Source organism: Bombus flavifrons, chromosome 9 (assembly GCF_040668555.2).
Source record: "Bombus flavifrons isolate JBK064 chromosome 9, iyBomFlav1_principal, whole genome shotgun sequence".
NCBI classification, from domain to species: Eukaryota; Metazoa; Arthropoda; class Insecta; order Hymenoptera; family Apidae; genus Bombus; species Bombus flavifrons.
The window spans coordinates 11174768-11197696 of NC_138450.1; the positions used below are offsets into that span (position 1 = coordinate 11174768).

The window sequence follows — 22929 nt, forward strand, 5'->3', positions numbered from 1 at the left end:
CGATCAATCTCGAATCCTCTAACGTTACGATAGATTTCGTAATGTTCGTTTTTATGCGCAATAAATGATAAATGTGCGTAGGATATCTGTTGAGTACTGTATTTTTAATTATAGCGCGTACGAGCAAACGCTTTCTTTTACCAAAAACTGTCACTGATCTAGATCAGCAAAGCTGTGCGTTATTCGGTATCATTGGATTTGCGCGTATTAATTACTGGATTTAATCGTTGGTGAAACTGGTTTCAATATCCAGTATAGTAGCATTAATTTAAAATAACACGATCAAAAAGTTTTATTAGAGATGCGAGTATACAAGCGAAATGAAGACTCCTACCGATGCTGAATAAAAACGACCTTTTAGTTTGTCTTTTAAACTTTGACGTCTTCGACAAAATAAATTCTCTAAATAAAATCTCAGTAATATAATAATAACTGTATAAATTTATGCCAATTTTAATCAGTATCTCAGAGGTATACTTCACGTAACTTACATCAGTCATGTTTAATTTAACATGAGTTTGGAACAAGCTCATTAAGATTTGATCGACTGCGTTGCTGCCGTTGAAGTCAATTAAAATTCTACGATACAACTTAATCTATAACTTAAAGCACATTCGAAGGATGTATCGTGCCGATATTTATTTTGTATATAAGTACTCTATCTAAAAATCGATTTTTGGCTAAAATTGACAGATGGTAATATTTAATAAAAGCAAATGTATGACATACATATTCAGCACCATCACAAACGTTCAATATTTTGTATCATATTTCTATTTGAAAATATATTATTTTGGATTAACATCAAAATTGCAATGTCCCTAGTAATTATTTATTTTACCTCATTAATGTCTCTCGACGGTAGTAACACGTTTATATTAAACGTTAGCATTTATTATTTCGTAGAATGATTTTCGTCTCTTGTATTCTATATTGTATTGCAAAATCATGGCTTTTTTCATGGCGCTAGTTGCAAGTGACGATCGATCTACCGATTAATCTGTTGAAACCTTTGCAACGAACGTCATCGGTTAGGTGGGATTACCTTAATCTCTTGTCCACCTCCCGAACGGAGATCAGTACAGTTTTTGTGTGGTTTCCACGCATTGAAAATATGTTCGTGTCATAGCTACCAAGTTTCCTCTTCGTTAATAGTAGCATTCCCATTTTCGAGTGATTTGTATGGAAAAGACTATAATTTGAAGTAACATTCGCTTAAAGCTAGTATTCTATGTAACAAAGATAAGCCCAGCCCTCGCAACTACTTCTTTCCAGTTAATTAAATTTGTACAAGCTTTTTCTATTTGTTAAAAACGTTAAGATGGTTTCAACGGTGTATACAACATGAATTCTCTTTTATCTCACAGGAAGTTACAAATTTTTAATGAAACCTTCTCTAAACTCGAAATTTCCATTAGGCTATATTACTTTGTCTGGCTGAACGTCTCTCGGTTAGCAAGTCTTGTTCTCTAACATACGTATCATCATTGCATGTAAACGTACACCAAATACCAACTACACAAAAATGTTAATTTTCTGGGAAAATTGCTATTCTTATTCGCTGGCTACGGTGAAAGACATCTTCCATTCTCTTATTTCTTGTCCTCATTTTTCTAAATATTTAAACAAGAATTCAAAAAGAAAACAAGATCGTTCAATGGCATCGTGAAGTAATTGAACGAACGAAAATTATGTAGAAAATGAGAAAATCGCGTTACTCGTGCATATTTCAACGTGTTTTGAAATGTAAGAATAGTATCGTTAGCTAAGAAGAAAAGTTAATCGATCGATTATTTATCTCATAAGCCGTGACTAGGTAATACGAAAGTGTTTAAAATCGCAAAGCAGATTCAAAGTTCATAAAGAAAGAATGTCCGTTTAATTGTTAAAGCGAAACATTTGCGAGATAATTTGATATTTTCAGTATCAATGTTAAATAGAATAAGAATTTCTCGTATGAAAATTTGAAATCTAAAACACTCTTCGACGAGTAAAAGCTGTCCAATTAGACTTTACTAACAGATTGTACGACTTGACGATTCGTTATCTCTTTTGCACACAATTTTCGCGAAGCAGCTATCGTGTCTCTTAATCGAGATAGAAGAAGAATGTATAGATCCGGAGATCAACCCTGGGCTTAAAATAAGTACATAGGTCACCGCGTCGCCTCGTGCTGCCACGATTAATCATGGAAAAAGTTTATCGGTTGTAAGGAAACGGAGAAGTAAAACAAGCAGAGAGGACTATTAATCTCTAGTTGATGAAGCCAGGGTTGATTTTCACGATTTTAGAATTGGACAACTTCTCGTCCGATTCGTCTTTCGTCGATATCCCTGTAATTAAAGGGACGAGTTCTCCGGAATTCTCCGAAAACGAAATGCACCGAATCGAAGGGAGAAACTTTTCGATTTCAAATCACTTCTTTCTGTTACGTATCGTTTCACTGTTTCTCTATTTTTATCTTTCTGCTTTTTATCTCTCTTCTTTTTAAACAGTTCGACATACGTTCAACGTTAAAAGATACCTCGAACGTAATGCAAATTTAGCAGGAATTGCAAATCAAATGCGAAAAATTACCGTTTACTGTTTTCTTAAATATATTACAAGTAGAGAAAAGGAAGCTGGGAAAAAATATCGTCCTATTTAAAAATTTGGTTATTTCGTTATATGAATGTCAGACATTATTTTTAACTCGTGATTTTAACTCGTGCTAAATCGTGATTAGAGAGACAAGCATATTTGTTTTATTCGAGTATTCTTCCGTTTGCTATTAGGAAAGTACTTAACGTTATTTATTCACATCTTAATTATATCGAGTCAAGGGATAAGATTACAAAATAAATAATAGCGGTATTACGGTAGATGGAATCAACGAATTAACCCAGAAAATCAGCCAACAGACCACGGACAAAATTGAGATGATCGTAAGTTCACAAGCAAGAGAAGCAATTTCTCCGCAATCGACCATTTCGTTCTTAGATAGCGCGTGGTGTTACGAATGCCGCGCTACATTGGCTTTCTTTACTTCAGATCGACCATCGAAGGAAAAGAGAACTTCTCCTTACTCTCTGCGTATACGAAAACGATCAATCGTTTCTCTAAAATTCTCTTTACTCTGAGGGATTCGCGTATCAAAGAATTTGTTTCCACGATTGTACAGTTTCGAAATAGACTTTGTTGCCAGAATTGAGAAAATAAAGTTTAAACAGTTTAAAGATGAAAATAAAGCTTGTAAACTTCTTTTTCATCGAGTAAAAATCATTTTGCGTGAGAAGAACGAGTTAAATTCGTTCCACCGATATATTTTTCGTGTTACGTTGAAATTAATAATACAAAAAGGAAGGAAAGAAAAGTGGAGAGATAGAGAGAAAGAATTTGGACACGACAAGTCAACTAGTTGAATAGTATCCATAGATAGTAAAATACATAAACAGCACGAAGGGCCGTGTCTGCCAGCCACTTGCTTCAAAATCCACTTCTAGGCTCGATGAATTTTCTAAGAAAAGTTTGCGATACAGACTTCGTAAGATTCTGCTGAAAATTTGTTAGAAACGAAATTGCTTTCGCCTATTTTTATTTTCTTATTGAACTACTGCTCTGCAAACGCATTACCCTACTTCCGAAGTTTAAGTAAAATTTAACGTCAGAACTGAAGATCGAGTCAAGAACAGAAATTGTTTCGTATGCAAATGTTTTCAGATGAAATTAGACTACGTCCGGAATCTGCCCATAAATACAACAAGTTTATTTAAACAATCTAATGAAAAAGCTCATTAATCGTCTTAAAAGATTATTTAATAAAAGCAAAGCAGCTCGTCTCGAGATCGAGCAACAGGAAGAGATGAGTAAACAACTGAAGTTAAAATCAATAGAAAATATACTAGAAAGGCAAGTTTATTCCCTTCCGAGATTGTTCAACGAATTTCAAGAGATGTATTCCGCGGTGAAATCCGAATGAAATTCGGTCGAGAGATAATCTACCGCTAAAATTCCAGAATATTCTTATTATATCCGGAATACCTGAGGAACATCTTGCTAGTACTCGAAGAACGACGTACTCGCGTACGCGGATGCACACAGGAAATGAGAACACCCAAATAACTTCCGCTCACTGGTGAAAATCTTTCGTCGCATTTTTCGCGCAAATACCGGCCAGGACAGCATCGAGGAAAAAAAAAGTTCGTGCGAACAAACTGAAGGTGAAACTTTGAATTACGATAGAAACTCTTTTGCACTAGGCGCTGTATCAATAGCGAATCTTTACATTCGTTACACGACTCGTTGAAACGCGACACAACTTTTACGAACGATCAAACCAAATCAAATATCCAATCACCTCTTTTATTTTACGCTGGGCGCTACATTTTTCTCGTGAATTGTTAATTGCAACGCTGTTAATCTACTAAAACTGACCTGGTCTTTGACATAAAAAAAAAAGAAAACTAATCTACATTGCTACATCGTACAACATCGACAAATAAAACGGACCACTAAGTCCGTAAAATCGATGAGTTTAAGCGTGCAGAACGATATATAGTAAATTGTTTATCTTCCTCCACCGAATATCGCAACTTTCCTTTATGGTTCCACGTATCCATTGAAGCAAAAAAACCGATCGTTGGTGGTATTGCGTCCACAGTTTGTAGCTCTTTCGGGATTATCGTGTTGGTACTTGCGGTAAAGAAGAACTTTTAGAAATACGGCCAATTACATCGTAATATATCTTAACGATTGCATCTTTTCATTATCGAGCTACATACTAAGATATTAGAGTGTATGAACGGTTTGTTTAAACATTTTTCTTTTCTTGATTTTGGATTTATCGGTTAATGAATTTGATTATAAATTCGTAAAGCAGCAGAAAGCGTTCTATGAAGCTTCGAGCAAGAGATCCTTTTAAGGAAAGTAATTTAATTTTCATCGTATCTAAAGTGAACTGTATGGAAAGGCCGAAATCCAAACCTTGCGAGAGGAACCAGGTTCCAAACAGTTTCGTCAAGTTAAATCCTGCCCCGTATTCGCTTTGAGAACGGCGTTGAATCGCAAAATAAGTAAATTTCTCGAATAACGTTAACCGTTATCTCGCAGTCCGTCTCAGAGGGGCAAATTAACTAGCAACCGAGTCGTGCCAAATATTAAAAGGGGGTTGCGTTTTAATAAGGTACACGCGGGATAAATTTTACCGGTGATGAGTTTACACGCGAGCACCGTTACGCACGCCTTACTAATGAAATTCATCGTACAGCGAGAATTCCGCTTTATGAGATCGTAAAATTGTTAGTATCAGATATGTACGACTTTACACATGACGGTGACACCTGAAGCTACTTACACTGGGAGTTGACTTTGAATAACATTAGAGATTACCTCTCGCCTTGTCTATTACCAAGCGACTGTGTCACATTCTGCAGAAATGTTAGCACAGAAGTGTTTGTTACAGTTATGCAATATGGAAATATCTTTGCTCTTATTAATTACGACGATAAACACGACGACGATTTTCTTTCTCCTAATTAAAGATAGAAAATTACCTGCTGTTGATAACAATAAACGACTCCGTCCTATGATAGCTCCGAAAAGATTCCAGTGAGAAGATTTAATCAAAGTTTATACAACGCGAACGCTGTTGACCGGCTATCTTACTCGCGGGTCGAATATCATTTCCGTGCAAGATTACCGATTTAAATTTCAACTGCATGAAAGTTGAGTCTCGTACATGGTCCAGACTCGACTGACTTGTCCGTTAGGGTAGTCAGTGACATACTCGCTCTCGTAATCCGATAACTATCTGCAAGTCGAAGAAGAGATCATGAGCTCGATCGCGTGCTCGATTGCGTGCTAGATCGCGTGTCCGATCGCGTGCTCGATCGCGTGCTCGATCGCGTGAGTTCCGCGATGCCCATCATCCAAATACCAGTGAACGCACTTAAGATCATACGATTCGCGGCAACTAATCGAATAGCTCGCTCCATTTTTATGTCTGTGAAAGAATGGCTCGCTGGGAAATTGGTCCACCCCGCTAATTTCTTTTTCAGGAGAAAGTAGCTAAGCGAAGCCAGGTGAAGGAGAAAGAACGTAACGAACCCTGGCCGTTTTTCCGACCGCGTGGCTATGCGGTTCCATTGCGCCGGCCTAATTTCTCGTCGGCTCGTTATGAGCCGCAGAGCCGCGCGCACTTGTTACCCACGGCAAATTTACATTTCAAACCCGGCGGCTCGAGAGCCGAGTAAATGTACGTCGAAATTGACGTTGCACCGGCCGTCGATTGAACTCCTCTCTGTCTCTTTCTCTCTATTTCTCATTCAATTCGCCTTCTCTCCCTCTCCGTGTGAAAGCGGAAATTATTGCCGACCACGACTACCGACTTATTTTTATCAACGGCGGGCTCGTTTAACCTGTAATTTATTACATCTCTTCTCGTCGTTCCGACGAACATTCGCCCTCCTCCCCTCCGTCCCGCCATTTTCCGACTGTAAACGTTGCGATCTAACGAAGTTCGATTGCCTTTCCGTCCAACTTAACCAACCATGAGCATTCTACTCTTCGAAATTCTCGATAATTCAATGATTCGCCGGAGTTCAATACCTCACGGTTCTGTTCTCCATCAGGAATAAATCATGTTCCCGGCTGACTTTATCGCCTTGGCAAAGGCTGGCCGCCTAGTTAATCGACCGGTCAACACGGAACTAGAATGGAGATGCTGCGACAGAACGCGTCCTGACGTCTGGATAGGAGGACACCATGAATGTACAACCACCGATGAAAGGGCTAACGTGTTTTATTGCTCGGCTGATACGCGAAAATGGGGAACCGAACTACCGGTGATTGCAAACCCGCACAATAGGCCACTCCTATGTGGTTATTAATCACCGTTTCCTCGGCAATACTACGTACCGATTCGGCCTGTGAGACAGTCGTGCGTATCGTAGGCTAGTAATGAATTTCATAGTACTCGTCTCCTTTTAGAACATTTTTCAAATAACAGACAAGATTTCTCGAATCTAAATAGGAGCGAAAAGAAAAATGGTTCAAAAGATAAGTTCAAACTTTGAAAACAAACTCGCATCGATTTCGACGAAGCATCATCCATTATAGACACAAAATATGTATATAGGTATATATGTATGTACGTCTAGAAGGTCGATGCCGCGCGATCTATGTACAGTGCACCTGTTTAACGTGGTAGCTGCCACGCGGACACACCATCCCACGGGAACTGTGCAACTTAAATCTGATGTTTCTTACTAGCTTCATCAACTTCGTTACCGTTAAATAACCTAATCCGTTGAATATTTACAGACAAATAAATAAGTAATTAACGAACGGCTAACTATGAAATTGTTTATATATCTTTTGCTTTTTTAGTTTAGTTTTATATGTCTTTTAGAACTGGTCGAGTTCCGTCAAAAGTCTGTCGTATCGTAAATATGCCTGCCAATTACGGTGTAGGTAATAGGAGCGTAGAAAAAATTCTTATCGTAATTAAACGTCAATGATCGCTTTTCGAATCGATATGCGGCGATTCCACTTTTCCCCAAAGCTTCAATCATGTTCTTTATTTTCAATTAGCGAGAACGACGCGGAGAATTCCAGCTATACAGCAGAGAAGATTTCAATTGCAGCGGATTGATCCCCTTTACCCTCGAATCAAAACGTTTCGAGAGTCCAAGTTAAATATAATGCCAACGTGATTAATGGATCGTACGTGTCCCGTCGAAAATTGGTCTTCGATTAATCGAGCTAGGAAATTACTTTGTACCTGTATCGACGTATTTTATAAAAAGCACCGATAGAAAAACAGCTCTTTTTTTTTCAAAAATGTCGTGATATTTGCAACACCATCGTCTCATAAGATCCAAACGCTTCGGACAAATTACATTTATCCTTTGTCTATTATCAATACTGACGGTCGCTTTGGATTCTATTGAAATCTTCGAACTTTATCCATTCCTTTCTTTTTTTCCCCGTTTTTTTTTTTTTTTTTTCTTTTTTTAGCCAAGCCATTTCATCGAACTATCGAAAAACGGTCTGCCAGCATTCACAATTTCAAGACGGATCATCTCGCTGAACCCGAAGTGAAACGAGTGGAAATCGGAATTCTTATTATCATTCGTTTCTCTTCGGTTCTATCTCTTTCCCTCAAATACGATAAAGAATCCTGTCGAATTTGGTGGTGTTACCCGACGGTTATAAATTTGAATACGGTCGATCGAGAGAACATTCCCTGGGCGATTGAACTTGTTGGCATTTTAATCAATTAAGCGTCAAATAATCGTAAACAACCAAACAGTCGGTAAATCGAATATTCCAACAACATACTATTACCTTCAACAAAGCAAATATAAATATGTATGGCGTTTCAGTAAAATTTTATACAGTCACAAAGAAGCAACGTAACTTCACGTCGAATTGTTATAATTGAAGGAAGATACCGAAGAGATTTTCAACGAGGACTAATAAATTATCGTTCGCTAAGTGTACATGAAGTAACATTAATTACGAAATTCGTTCGTGTATTTTCCAATATTCCGATATAATACATGCTACGTGGATACATAATTAATGATACCTGTCCCAAGCTTCATTCCAGGTCAATACTCCTTTCCGCCAGTGTGAAATCAGTTGAAAGAATATGAAAATCAGTGGCGCGCGTTGCAGGAAAGTAAAAGGAATAAATATTCACTGGAAATTACCTTTTCCGCACAAATACCGCTCAACGGCAAAGTATACGTATACGATCTTTTATGGAAAAATTATAATTGCTTCACGGAAATCTTTCGTTTCTCTGTTAACATGCTTTCTCCAGTGTATTCGAAACCAGGCAGATATCAAAGAAATTCCCGACAGAAAATGTGGCTGGCAGAGAAACATCGAGAATAAGCGAGGAATAAACGAGAAGGGTAGAGAAATTTCTAGTCTACATGGAAAATTACGTCACGATAATATGGCGGTACTTTGGCATATGATAGCTACGAAGGAATAGCGTCGAAACAATACGTATTATCAGCGGAATTCCTTTAAGGTGTTCCGATGTTATCGAGACTGCAAAGAAGCATAGAATCTTCGCTGCGAAGGATCGAGAAGGCCTTTTGAGTTACACTGTGCAAGACAGGTAATTTACTGGAAGTCTAATAACTGGGCTTGTACACTTACATTGACCAGGCCACGTTAATTTGAAGAAAAACTGTGCCAAATTAATCGTACGAGAATTAATCGTTGTTACAGTAAGGCAAATATCTAATATTCCAACATGCAGATGCGACCGAGTAGAAACGCGCGAACGAAAATAATTTTAGCAAGTATGCCACTAGTGATGCTCTTAAATCGTTAGAATAAAGAAAAAAAACGATGGAAATAGATATTTAGAGATTCAATTTTTTTCCATTTGCTGCGCAGTCAGCAAACAAACGTTTAGGTTGATCTCCTTCGATGCATCGAATTTTTCAATATACGCGCACGTACATGACGCATGTGACGTGCATGAATACACAGAAATTCGAATTGCATTTGCCAGAACAAGAAACAAAGAATGTCACGTATCAAGAACTCGAATTGAAACCAATCGATTGGCAGAGATACGAATCCTGGATCTTCTCGCCGTTATCTGGAAACCTAGCCATTTGTCACGGTATAAGCCATGGGATGGAAGCAGGATTCTGAACTACATACCATGTCTCGTAAGATCTCGGTGTGCAGGTGAAATCAAACCGAACGAGATTACTCGGGATGGTGCTCAGGGTCCTTTCGCGTTAATCCTTCGGTGATTCACCGAATTGGACTAATAGCTATGCCATTATGACAGAGTTCTCAAACGCTCTTCAATTAAATCTCGTCACTATAATTCATCAAACCGTTATAATTGGTATGCAGTATACTCTTAGCGCGTATCGTTCATTAACAGCCTTCAGAAAACAGTTTCATTTTTTAACGAGACTGCGTATCAGAATTTCCTGTCGGTTGTGAAAAACGAAAAAATCACTACTAGTTTGTAAAAATGCGAAAAGAAACGTGACTAACAAATCGATTGCGTTGCATAATAAAATTCGGTACCTCTCGATTAATTTGAAATTCGTAACAATTTCGAAACGCGACTCTGGCTACAAATTAACAGCACTTGTATAAATCAGGATTGGTCTCTCGATGATTAGATAATTGGTCGCACCACTTGCTTCCTAACCACTGTATTAAATTGTACAAACCGATAATGACGCTTCTTGCTCTTCACATGAACGCAAATTATTCTATCGTATTTGTTATATTACGAACAATAGAACTTTAAATAGAAAAGATTAATCGATCATAAAGGAGATCAGTTACTCGGCGATACATACTACCGTATTTTAATTATCAATTAACTACAGCAAATCATTTTGCACGCATACTAAAAAAAGCTTTTAATCTAAATTTCATTCGTAAGATTGATAGATTCAAGCAGCAAATGATTTGCACTATTCTTAACAACGCTATAACTCTATCTAACACCTTGTCGATTACAGCCCATCCTTAAGGGCTTCACACACATAATACGCAGTCGTGCAACGCGTGATCAAGTTTTCACACTGACATGTCACAGTGACATTTCGAGAATCGTTCTTCACTCGATACTTTAACATCAACATTCGCTCAGGCTTCGAATCATTCGTCTTAGCTCACATACGCGTACAAATAGATTCACGGTCATTGTTTACATGAATTTTTTACGTAATTGTTGCCCCTTTAATGTAGAACTACTTGTTACGACCGTTCGCGGAGAGACGCGATCGCGAGGAAAACGCGACGGCGAGAGACGTAAATTCTCGCTACGATTCTGATAATCGATGCCGCGAATTAGTCGATCCCCTGTTTCGATTAGGATAACAGAGGTGGTTCAAATGATTTTAACACTGAATTAACAGGGTTAATATAAACTTGTATATTTAACAATATTTAATATTATAATGAACACAAGTGATTTAACGATGAATACAATTAGTTTGTTACAGTAATTCGACCCGACTTTATGATATTTCTCGATGTATTCGTTAGACTAAGCGACTCGTATTTTATTCGTCTAAACCTCTCGATGCATTCCGTTTGAATCCTCAAATAATACTGATTTCTCTTTCGACCTTTTCTTTGTCTTCTCTGGGAGACGACCCCCACCACGCTCGGGTCACGCCACCGTTCGCGCCTATGGTCACGTATGCCACCTTCTTTGTGTAGATACTATAACGGACCGAAGGCGAATCGACGTTTCTAGAACTCGCTGCTTGATGACAACTATGTGCTTGTCGCTACATTGTATATATTTCGCCGATACTATAGGACGATCTGTCTGCGACACTGTAGTACCACGAGCGACGGTTAGAGACACGACCTATAGTAAACCTCGTAGCGTAACATTACTATAGCGGCACTAGACAGCAAAACTACCACCGGACGAGCAGTGGTTAGCGCACTGTTCTGTTTTTGCGACCAGGTTTCCAGGACAGAGATAGGAAGAAAAAAACAATATCGTATATAAACACCGCTCTACAGTGACTTAAATCTAATTTAAAAATAGTAAGCTAAAAAATGTAATTTCGACACACAAAACATTGTATGGCTATGTCGTACTTTTGCCTAAACCACCCCACAACCGAAGTTCATTGTTTATTGTGAACAACATACAAATGTAATACTCATCTATTGGTCAATGAACGTTATAAAAAAAGCAATAATTAGCGCTGTTGGTTACAAACGTTCAGGATCCCGATTCAAATCCCCGGCACCCGTAATCCGATTTTTCCTCGGAGGGGCCTATCCGTATCTTCTTGCCGCAATCAAAGATTAGGAGAGGATATTTTGTATTTGGTATGCTTTTTTTTTAACTTGGCTTTGATTGGGTTACAGACGCGGCGGCGCGTGTGCCCCATACGACGGGGTAGACGATTATTACCCTGAACGGTGGATCACTTGACTCGTGGGCCGATGAAGAACGCAGCTAATTGCGCGTCAACGTGTGAACTGCAGGACACATGAACATCGATATTTCGAACGCACATTGCGGTCCACGTATACAATTCCTGGACCACGCCTGGCTGAGTGTTGCTCACGGTTCAGATCCCGGCATCCGTAGTCCGATTTTTCTTCCACGACGCCTAAATGAGAAGAAAGCAGCGGTACCTCACAGCGACACCTATACACCAGCAGCAGCACTATCACCACGATCTATCCACCTCACTACCATGTGCGGAAAATCCCTTCAGAGATCTGAAGTTCGAACGAAATCTTCGGAAAAATTCCTCGTCTTGTTCGATTTATTTTTGCAGTATATATTGTCTTTTTCATTGTTTGGTTTATTCCAGCTCGCGATAGAAGGGAACTTTAAAGAGAATTTAAGAATTGAGATTGGAAGGTTCGCTCGATAAACTCGTGGACTATCTTTTAAGCTTCTGGGGTTTGTGAATATCTTCCAGTAAATCCGTATCAAACATTTATTTTCTTTTCTCTTTTTTTTTTCTTTTGGTATAGTCTTATACTATATTAAACGTTGGGAATCGTATATAATAATCAAAGTACCAACCCGTTGAAAGTTAATATCGTTCTGTTCACGGCTGGCTAAGCTATGCGAAATGAAAGAAAGGGCAATAATAGAAGGTTCAGGCATTTCTTCCGTGAACGCGTGTGCATTCGCTGAATCGCTTCGCCGGGAATTAAAACGACGCATTCTTTCAGAACTTTCATTCTACCGTTAAACCCGTTATTCTCTGTACTGAATTACTTTAACGAACGATCATTCATCTCTGTTACGCGCAATCCAAAATCGAAACGTAGCATTTCTCTTCACAGCCGACTAAAATTTAATCATTGGATTTTATCGCAATCTTTCAAGCCCTTGCTGGCTCTTGAACGTCATCTGGCGAAGTGTACCGAATCGAATCACGTTCAGACTACGTTCCAAGTACCGTGAAAGGAGTGCAGCTTGCGAATTCTGTGCTGCGCTCTCTCCAACTTCTCGTGACACGTCTGGGTACATCGAATCCGAATTCTCATTTAATGGCTGTTTGTTTGATAGCATCGGCTGTGGGATCGCGCCGGTTCCATTCAGTTTTAATTGCAGCCGTTCCGGCACTTCGGTTTCGATTCCAAACCATCCTATGTCAAAGGTTACCCTTGCGTTACTTTGTTATAACCATCGAATAATTTATATCGGTCGATGCGTTCAGTGGAACGATCGTTGACCGCGCTGCAACTTCATCAACGTTTTTACCATACATTTTCCAAGCGTAGGCTTGCGTTTCTCTATTAATCAAAGCGCAACGTGCGCCAACGAAGTCTAGATTGAACTCAAACTTTTGCCAGGCAATCTCGGCGTACTCGGTAAATCAAAAGAATCGACACGCTCATGCGGACTTCAACCGCTGATGTATTCGTCTATCGCGAGGATTGCTTTACAGGCCACTGGAAAAAGTAACGATAAATTGAACGGATAAATTGAAATTAGTTGCCATTATCGATCCAACTTTCTGACACTGTTCTTCGGATAATAAGTTACGTTGATTTTGACCTGAGGCTAATTAAACGGAAAATCCAAGTCTCTTGAATTCGAGGAAGACGCTTCTGTGCCGTCGTGGTGTTACTATCCATCCAGTTCGTTAGTTCTCACGATGCTCGTTTGATCTTAGGCAGCGAGTCATTTTCCTTGGGCATATAACTATCGCTCAAACTATCGAGTTACCAGCTTTAAAGGATCAGACGAAAGGAAAAGGGAATAGAATATGAAGCGTACTTCGAACCGTACATTTTTCTCTCAGTCTTACGTATTCCGTTTGTGAATCAAGGAAAATTCGGCAAAATAGTTGCTCCTATACTTTTAAACGTACCGTCGGTTTTCTCGTTTTATCCCGTTGAAGATGTATACACGTGTGGCGGTTGAAAATAATTATTTAATGAAAGGAGTTCGTGCTTTCACCACTTATACATCAGTTTCATCCATCTCGAAACGAGCAAATAACGCGGCGTTCTCGAAATATTCGGCGAAGACAATGCAACTTGCTCCTCTATCATATTAAACAAACTTCATTATTCGCATCCGGCCCGGTTTGTCAGACAGAAGTTCGCCAAATATTATACACATTCTATTAAACCTGCACCATTTCTGATAATATATATACCGTGTTTATTTCGTGACTAGACTTTAAAACAAGTAAACCCACATTACGTATCGTTTCGTTGTTTCTATAAAAGCTTTTCTTTAACGAAACTTCTCTTCTAACGTATTTGTTTCGCTTGCTGCAACGACAAATTCCTACGACGTTCTTAAAAGTCCGATAAAACCAATTCCCGATACTAACGCAGACAGTCTTGAAGTGAAAATGAGAGTGGAATTCTCTTCCTGTAATATGCTATTAAACGCACACCGTGTTCGGCATCGTAAAACAGGGACGATAAAAAGGGAAAAGGGACACGAAATTAGCCGGCACATCTGTCGACGAAATCGCAAAAGTCAGGCTCCCTTTACGACGACGTGGTTCAGCCAAAATATCCAGCAATCGGCATATAATCTGTTTAAGTTTGCTCATTTGACACGCGTGACTAACCGCGGTTCGATATGGGTCGTGTTTCACTGTCTCATGGGGCCTACAACAGGGAACATCCCTTATAAGCACGACAGATGCGTCAACGGATCATCCCCTACGTATATCCGATCTCATCTTGCATGTTTTATTCGACCGGGCTGTTCGCAAACGATTCCTCCCTCCTCGAGGTCGTAATTCCGCATAATCTGATCCTATACACGTTGCTCCAGACCGTCTTGGATTAATTCCATAGATTACATCGTTCGTCAAATTACGTCGCAAATCCGTGCAAAAGAATATTACATATAGCGCGTTGGATTACGACCGTGGATTAACGACTTACGTTAACCTCAAACTGGAGCAGGGGCTATTCACCCGGATTTAGCCGGTTATATTTATATTTAACCGCGAAAGGCTATGGTGTTTTAAAGGGAACCCATAGAAGCGCGCTGACTCATCGAATATTTCAAACCTCTGCGATATAACGACTCGTTCCTGCCTAACCTTCGTGAAACATGGCAATTTTTATTCTTTTATTTGTTCCGACCAAGCGTAAGTCGGCCAAAGCCTATCGGTTTACCAGCCTGTGTTCGCGTTTAACCGGTTCAGCTCACAAATTTTCATTAATTTCGTCATCATGCGCGTTTCACTAATCATGGCACGTTGATCACCATTCCCGTTGCCAATTAACCTCGTGCTTCGACCAACGAAAGGCGAACGCCAACAGAAATTACTTTTAACGATTCAAGAAAAAAAAAATCGTTTATCTTCGCTCATTATCTTCGTACTGTCATTAATTAAAAACAAGACCAACCAAATCCATAAAATACCTGCGACACAGAGTAAGTACTTTACCAGTTTTTTCACTGGTACCGTTGTTTGTTTCCAGAAGAAATTGCAAGATGAAAGGTGTGAAAGGTGTGCACGACTGCTTTAGATTATTCGTTGCAAGAGCGAGAATCTGGATTTCTTTCGTGCGTCAAGTGCAATTTCCGCGGTCGTTAATGTAATGCAGACGAGCTCAGAGATTTGAAATATTTAAGAAAGCGAAACGCTATGATGTACATAATATAAATAAATTACCAAGAAACGTGCCTTTCATCGACTTTTCTATTTAATTCATAACACTGCGACAACTCATTCGATCAACGATTCTGTCTGTCAACATTCTACGAAGTTGGAAATAGATTCGTTCAGAGTTCCACCATCGGCGCAGTTATTGTACACTTTTGAAAGTTTATTCGGTTTGGTTCGACGTTTGCCTTTGCCTATCGATCCTGTCACGTTATTCACGTTTCAAAAAAGGAGATATTCTTACGAGTCCAACTTTCGTATCGATCTTCCAACGTGGTTACCTGTCATGAACGATCTAAACCCAGAAACCAGACATATATGTCTCGATGACAGAGCAAATAATACATCGGTGGTTTGCTTCTAAAATAACCAGATTGCATTCTTTATGACTTAGATTGGTAATCCAGACGTAATATAGACGAGCTACAACGACCTATGAATCTTATTAACAACGAGGCCTTTCGGAAGTTCGGCCTCTTTCCGCAAACAGTATGAAAACAATTTGTTCGATCGATGAAAGGGGAACGAACAGCAAATCGATATCGAATAAAGTCACTTTCGATGAGGTTTCCCGGATACCGGAAGACGTAGGTCTGACATATTTAGCGAGATCCGATAAGTCTTCTCGCTGGTTTCAAGACAGGATGTATATGTAGACGCAAGGTGGCACGAAGGGTTGGTTTTCCGCTGGGAACGGCAACGTCTGATCGTTTGATTACCCATGGTATACCCTCCAGCTGGTAATTACCAGTCGAACGCGATATTCGTCACGCCATCTGCTTTCTCTCAGGAGGTCACTTCGTGTTCGAGAAAAATTGCAATTTGGCCCGTTTTTTCGATCCGATAACCGTTTCATCCGACTAATAATTTTTCATGAATCAACGAAAAGTGAATGGAACGTCTATTTAGAAACATTCACGAATCAACCTCTTGCGAGCAAATGTTCGAATGGTTCGAGCATCGCATTGCATTGCCGCTGCATCGATAAAGAAAAAATCCGCCCGCGCATTCATCCTGATGTACGTATGTACGTACCTAAATACTTTTCAAGGTAAAATCGAGTTATTCGCATTATTCGGTGGCTGAAAAGACGTACCTATCTATTTTTCGTAAATAGCACGAACCGGGCAACGAGTCACGGCAGATGCTAATTTAGTTTGCATAGATCGAACAGAATTCGATGTAGCGGGGTGAAAATCCAACTAGCATACGAAGTATACGGGGCTAGAAGTTTGGCAGACAATTTTCCGACAAATTTAGATAATAACTTTTACACGTAAAATTACAGTAATACGTTTTCCCAGTAGGCCAGGTAGTTGACATACGTGTACAAAAGCTGGTCTCTTCTTGCTTCTCTCATTCCTCGGGATCCTCGTAATGGTCATCGTATATCACGAGGTCAACCTTACGGATACTACTCTATCCCCTATCTCTTTCCTTTTATCCTTTCACTTTCGTTTACGTTCACCTATTCGCGATATCACCTGGTGAGTAGATTCTATCTCGAGCGAGGAACAACCCTTCGCACTTTCTTCGTACGGTTTCGTGAAAAAACGAGCCAACGTGAAATCACGACGACACCTGATACAACGATATCGAATTATAAAGACCATCGTATCTCGATAAAGAAAAATATAAAAATCGTTCGCCTGTAGAAAGTTAAATTCAGAAAATGAAATATCGGTAGCAAAGTACAAGTTCGAGGGAGATTTTAAGTTTCTTTGACAATGAATTGGGAAGGGATGAATAAGTTGAAAAGGAACTTCGAGATTCGTTGAGATATCGGCTTGAAAACAAGGAAATAAAAGAGGTTCTGCAATGCGGGTTAAGATCGCCGCTTTGTTTAAAAGGAGAATCGCATCGATGCATCGAGAAAAGTGGTAGCCGTCGGCGTGAGTATCGTTCCCTCGATATTCATCGCGTCGAACTTGACTTCATAGCGACGTATTGTAGTGACTTTTTTGTTTCGAAATTCTTTCTTCCGTGTGTTCTATATTCGTCCCTTCTTGGGTAAGTCTCGCAGAATGAATTGGCGAAAAGTGGGGAAATTTGGTTCTCCCTCTGATGTAATTATACCTGGATCGAAGTTGGAAATAAATTTGCCCGTGACGTCAATGCCAGAAAATCTTTTGTATTCCATTGATGAAAATAAAGCTGAGAACAAAGGTGCTCGTTAAGAGTAACAATTTTTTTATTCGCAGAAAGGTTGAACAATCAAGCTATAAAGGATTCAATTTCAAATCAACGTCACAGAGGAGAGTTACCGCTAGTTTACAATCGTTTTAACGAGCAGTTTCGTTTCCGCGTCGTGTCATAAAATTATTATCAACGTCGGACATTGCGAAAGATAATCTATCGTAATTAAGAGGTAGCCACTTTCTGGGACTTGTCACTGTGATTTCGTTAGTCGTTATTAACGTTGCTGCCAATTCCAGCTGTCCGGACACAATAAATTCTTGGCCATTTAATCTTCGCTTATACTTGATTCGCGTGCAAATTCTCGCTTACATGTCGATCTTTGTTTTCCAACGTGCAATTTGGTTGCGATAATAACGATATTCTTGAGGCAATTTTTACAGCTTTTATCGTCCGTAATCCCATTAAAAGAGCAACGAATGAACTACGAAATGTTACGATCTCTGCATATTCCTATTCGTTCAAGCATTTTATTTCTTTTTTTTTTAATCACCCAGCTTTATCGAAGCAAAGCAAGTCGTACGAGACCAATATGCGCAATGTTTTTTAAAGCCGCGAAATGCTTTCTACTCCAAACGGAATTACCATTTCCTTTTTCCTTTGTATATCTGCTTCTGTAAATATTTATTATGTACATTTATGCACTGTTAAATTTAGATTACGATTGTTTTTCAACACTGTAGATGCACACAACAAAGGCACAAGTTTGTCGACGTAGAAAGTCGAATAGAAGAGATTTCGAGTGCCCGGTATACTACGTGCAGAAACTCGTGCGCAAAGCGCCACTTAACAAGTAAGATTACTGCTAATACAAAGGATAAAGGTGACGTTTATGAACGAGTAAATTCGCCCATACAATAAACTGATAAACCACGTGAAGAGAATGACGGAAATAGAGGTAATAGCGGCGGTCGTGTCACCTAACGACACTGCTCTTGTCTTTGAATAATTAAGCATCTTTGGCTCGCGAGCCAAGAACAAGCAGCCCAATTGCACCCGTCGAGTCTAGGTAAGTATATCGCGAGCGATAAGTATCAAAAATACATTATTCGTAGCCGACTCATTGGATCAAGCGCTCTGAACATAGAACGTTCAAATGTCTCTCGTTCTACCGCTATCGCTTTTTTATCTTTTCTCAAAGTTGAAGTTCCTCTTTGCATAATATCATCTACCACCTCTATTTTTTTAACATTTTTCGTCACTTTATTTCGAATTGTTACCCCGTTGTTATTTACATCTTTGTTTCGTCGTGTTCTATATCTTACTTGCATCGTGATTTTCTGCGTCACTTTCATTTGTTACAATCGTTGTACGACCTTTATTACCGTTACACCTTTTGTTCCGTCCAAGACCGTAGGTAACAACGATCCGTAGTTCGTTAGCTGGACTCGAACTTTCCCCTAATTATCAAAGAGCACTCGAGAAGAAACACCGAGCGGAGGAGTCGGTACCGCGACAGATGCAATTATAGTTAGTTACGGGAACTAATCTACTGCAGCTGCTTGTACTTCGTCATCGAGACTTTGTAATGTAATTTAGGTATGCTTGTCAAATCTATGGTTGATTTGTTCCGGGAAACGGGGTGGGCCGAATTAAAGAAAGTTGCTAGGGATAAAGCGGATGTAGAATAATTACTCGACCACTTCCTAGATTAACCGCGATGTAGAACAAAGAATTTTTTCCTATGAAATTTATGATGCGTCCAGTAGTCAGAAGCTTATCTAAACCGACAGGAAGTAATTTATTCGGCGAATGGAGCGACGTATTATATCGTTAAATGCAACATATTGCTGTACGATGCACTAATTACCTTTCAACATAGTTATATCGTGACACGGTTAACGATGCGTTTATAATAAATGAGTTAATGCGAAAGTAGCGCACAACGTAATAGTTCACGCGAAATCAATGTGCGCAGAGTAACGGTTTAATAAATTAACGTCGACGAGCCACTTGCGATTTAAATTTAAGCATCGAACGGTTTACCGAATCCCTGGATGGCGCCACTTTTTATCAATTTTTCTGACAATGGGCCAATAATTTTTGTATCTTTATTTCTACGCGCACACAGATCATTTAACGTAGATTAACAATGTCAGGTTTTATTAAACTGCGTACGTACGTCACCACTTGCCGTGTACGATGGCAAACATATTCTTGCGATATTGCTCGCATTTTCGATATATTATTGTAGGTTAATTGATTTAAATTTACATACATATTCAAATGCACTCTCGAAAGTGATACCGAGCATCCTCTTCTATCTATGACCTAATTCGAAAGTTGACCTGATGTGGCGTAGCATGGCGTGACATTACCAAAGAGTTTAGCCGCCGCGTCTCTGTATTTTTCCATTATCAGGGATTTCTCCGGCGGCTGTATATCCGAACACTATTACTATTAATAGAGAATAATTTTTATCCGGCGCGGCGCGGCACCTCGATACGCCTCGCGCATGTTACAGCGGGCAAAATAAAACGCAAAGCTCGCTTGATTATTCCGGCTCATGTGTACATTCCAATCTATACGTATGTACATATTGCGCGTATCTACGTTTTCAGAAAGCCACCACGGCATCTGTGTCCAATTACACGACCAGCCGAATATCCACAAAACCGGATAAAACTCGGTGACCTATTAGGAATAACGTAATTCCATACGTCCGACAAGTTTGCTGGCAAAAAAAGGGGAAACACGACGATATCAGTGTTCAACCGTAATTTTCGTAAGGTATGTATAAAAAAAGAAAAGCCATTAGAAAAATTCCTGTCAGCCGATCTCCATTAGATGGCTGCGCTGGCTGAACGTCTGCTAGTATTTTCATAGACGAAAGAAGAGCCGACCGAAGGGAATCATCTATCATTATCGGCTCTCAGGTGTCAACGTCGGATGAAATCGAATTTTTTGTTACGATCGACACCTCCGGATCGCGTTCTCGTGACAAAACAGCACTCACGATCAGAACCAAAAAGAAAATGAAAAACATCGTCTTTTTATTACACCTCTTTAACAAATGGCCCTGCCGGTCGAGTCATTCACGACGAAAACATTTTTCTAATGGAAACTTTAACCTTCTTATCGACGAAGTCTTTCGGACGACATTTATCCACAAGGTTCCTTCTTCCTTCTTTTTGCGGAAATCCCGATGAAACCACAGATAAATGAAATGGCAATTAACAACGTGACCAAATGCATAGGATGATCGGCTTGCTGAATGAAGCAGCAGCCTACGTGATTCTCTGCTCTAATAGCAATCAAAGTAATTAATTATCCAACGTCCATCGCTTTCTCCCTCAATCACGTCGACACGAGTTCCGACATCGACATCATCGGAGATGACTAAGTATCCCTTTTCCTTCCTTTTATTGCGTCATCTCGCTTTTCACATTGCTTTCGCAAAGTTTTACGTATCATCTATTATATTAATTTCATTTGGACGTAGTTACGTTGCAAAATTTCGTAGGATTATTATCCGGCCGATAATAATACAGAAGTGGCAATTATTAAACGTCCCAGCAATTTCTACATTTAATTAATACGTTAATTGCATGCTAGCCACACGATAGCAGTTATTGTCATTTCGTTGACAACTTCATTTAAATTGTTCGATGAATTTTTCCGAATGAAAGAGCAACGAACCAACCTTTACCAAAACGTTTCTACAGTAATAGCTACATTAATATTGCATGGCACAGGAATGCAGTAATTAACGAACAATTATTCAGAGCGATGTATGTACATTCATTAATACGATCGATCGTCGATACGTTGATTATTCAACGCTGTAAAAATCAAGTATCAAAAAAGGAAATATTTTATGTCCCGTAACATAAGTCAAACGATAGAATCGATGTTAAAAAATCTCTCTCAGCGTTAAAAAATTATTACACCATGGAAGTAGTCATAGATAGGGTATTAATATTCTCGCAGAAGCGATGATCCAATAAAACGAACGACCTCATCCGACCAATACGAAATAGTTTTGTGTTTATTAATTAAATTCCACGCCATTGCACGCGCGAAGAAAATCGTATTTGCATAATTATTCGAACGACAAATGTTCAGATAGGCAAACGATAAAAATCCTTCATGATTGATCGATTCTGAAGTGGCCGTACACCGATCGGCCTAATCCGTTCTTTAGCTATTGCACGAACCAGTACATAGCACGAAACAGTATCTCCAATGTTCGCCAACGTGGACATAACATGTATTTCGAAGTAATCTGACCTGGCCGATCGATAAAAAGCAATTGCCAAAATTATACTTTAGGAATGAAGATGAATCGTTGTTATTCAAAATCTTCTCTACGTGGTTGTCGTTTTTCTTCGAAAATTATAATACCGGTGATGCTGCGGAATGCCGGTATCAAATGAATCTTTCCCTTAGAAACTGCCAACTCCCCTCTCCAATTACTTCAACGAAGAATTACGGCAACATTTCGTACGAAATTGTATCGTGAGTGTTCCTCCTAACGTTTCACGGTAATTGCGGCGGCAGGGCCCGAAATTATAGTATTTATCGGCCATGGTGAAATAAAATCGACCATTACGGAAAGCACATCGCCATGTAAGCACAATACGATGTACGAAATACCGTTTCAATTTCAATTAAATCGGGCACTAAATGCACGGAATGTCACTCATTTAATCCCAGCGAGAAAGAAGACGCACGATGCCTGCTGATATCGATATCAACGTTGATGGACACTGTTGCACGATGCGAAAAATAAAAACAATTATCTCTCGACGCGTTATCAATTTTTCTGCATTTTTAACAAAATCTTTGAAGCCTCGATTTTATATTTTTGACGTAACGCAAATATTGTCCATCGCTGGAAAATTGCAACAGCTCGCAAGCAAGTCGTTTTTCCACGTTTTTCGTTTTTCGAATTTTCGTCAATTTCGTCGTTAAAGAAATTCCCTCGGATATTTATATGCGCAAATTTCCAAAAGTTCTGCTTATTCAGCGAATAGGACGAATTGCTTATTCAGCGCGAAAATTCGTGTAGAATCTCTGATAACTTGCCTTATGTTTTCTATGTAGAAACGTTATCTCCGTTTCTCTAGTTGTGCTTTAGTATCCTAGCCTGGAGCGGGGTTTCGAAATTAAATTACAA

At 39.3% G+C, this 22929-nt stretch overlaps 1 protein-coding gene and 1 non-coding gene across 5 annotated transcripts in view; one reads left to right on the forward strand and one right to left on the reverse strand.

Moving 5' to 3' along the window:
- LOC138183430 (cell adhesion molecule 3) overlaps window positions 1-22929 on the reverse strand; it is a 114567-nt gene that overhangs the window by 18747 nt on the left and 72891 nt on the right. The window contains exon 1 of one of the 4 annotated variants that reach the window (XM_069120318.1): window positions 5532-5707. The exons of the other annotated variants lie outside the window; for them this stretch is intronic. The gene's annotated coding sequence lies outside the window, so the exon portion shown is untranslated. Of the gene's footprint in view, window positions 1-5531; window positions 5708-22929 lie in introns of those variants that run through there. 4 annotated transcript variants of the gene reach the window in all.
- Window positions 11915-12069, forward strand: LOC138183740 (5.8S ribosomal RNA). The gene has a single exon (XR_011174134.1). It is a non-coding gene; the product is annotated as a 5.8S ribosomal RNA (ribosomal RNA).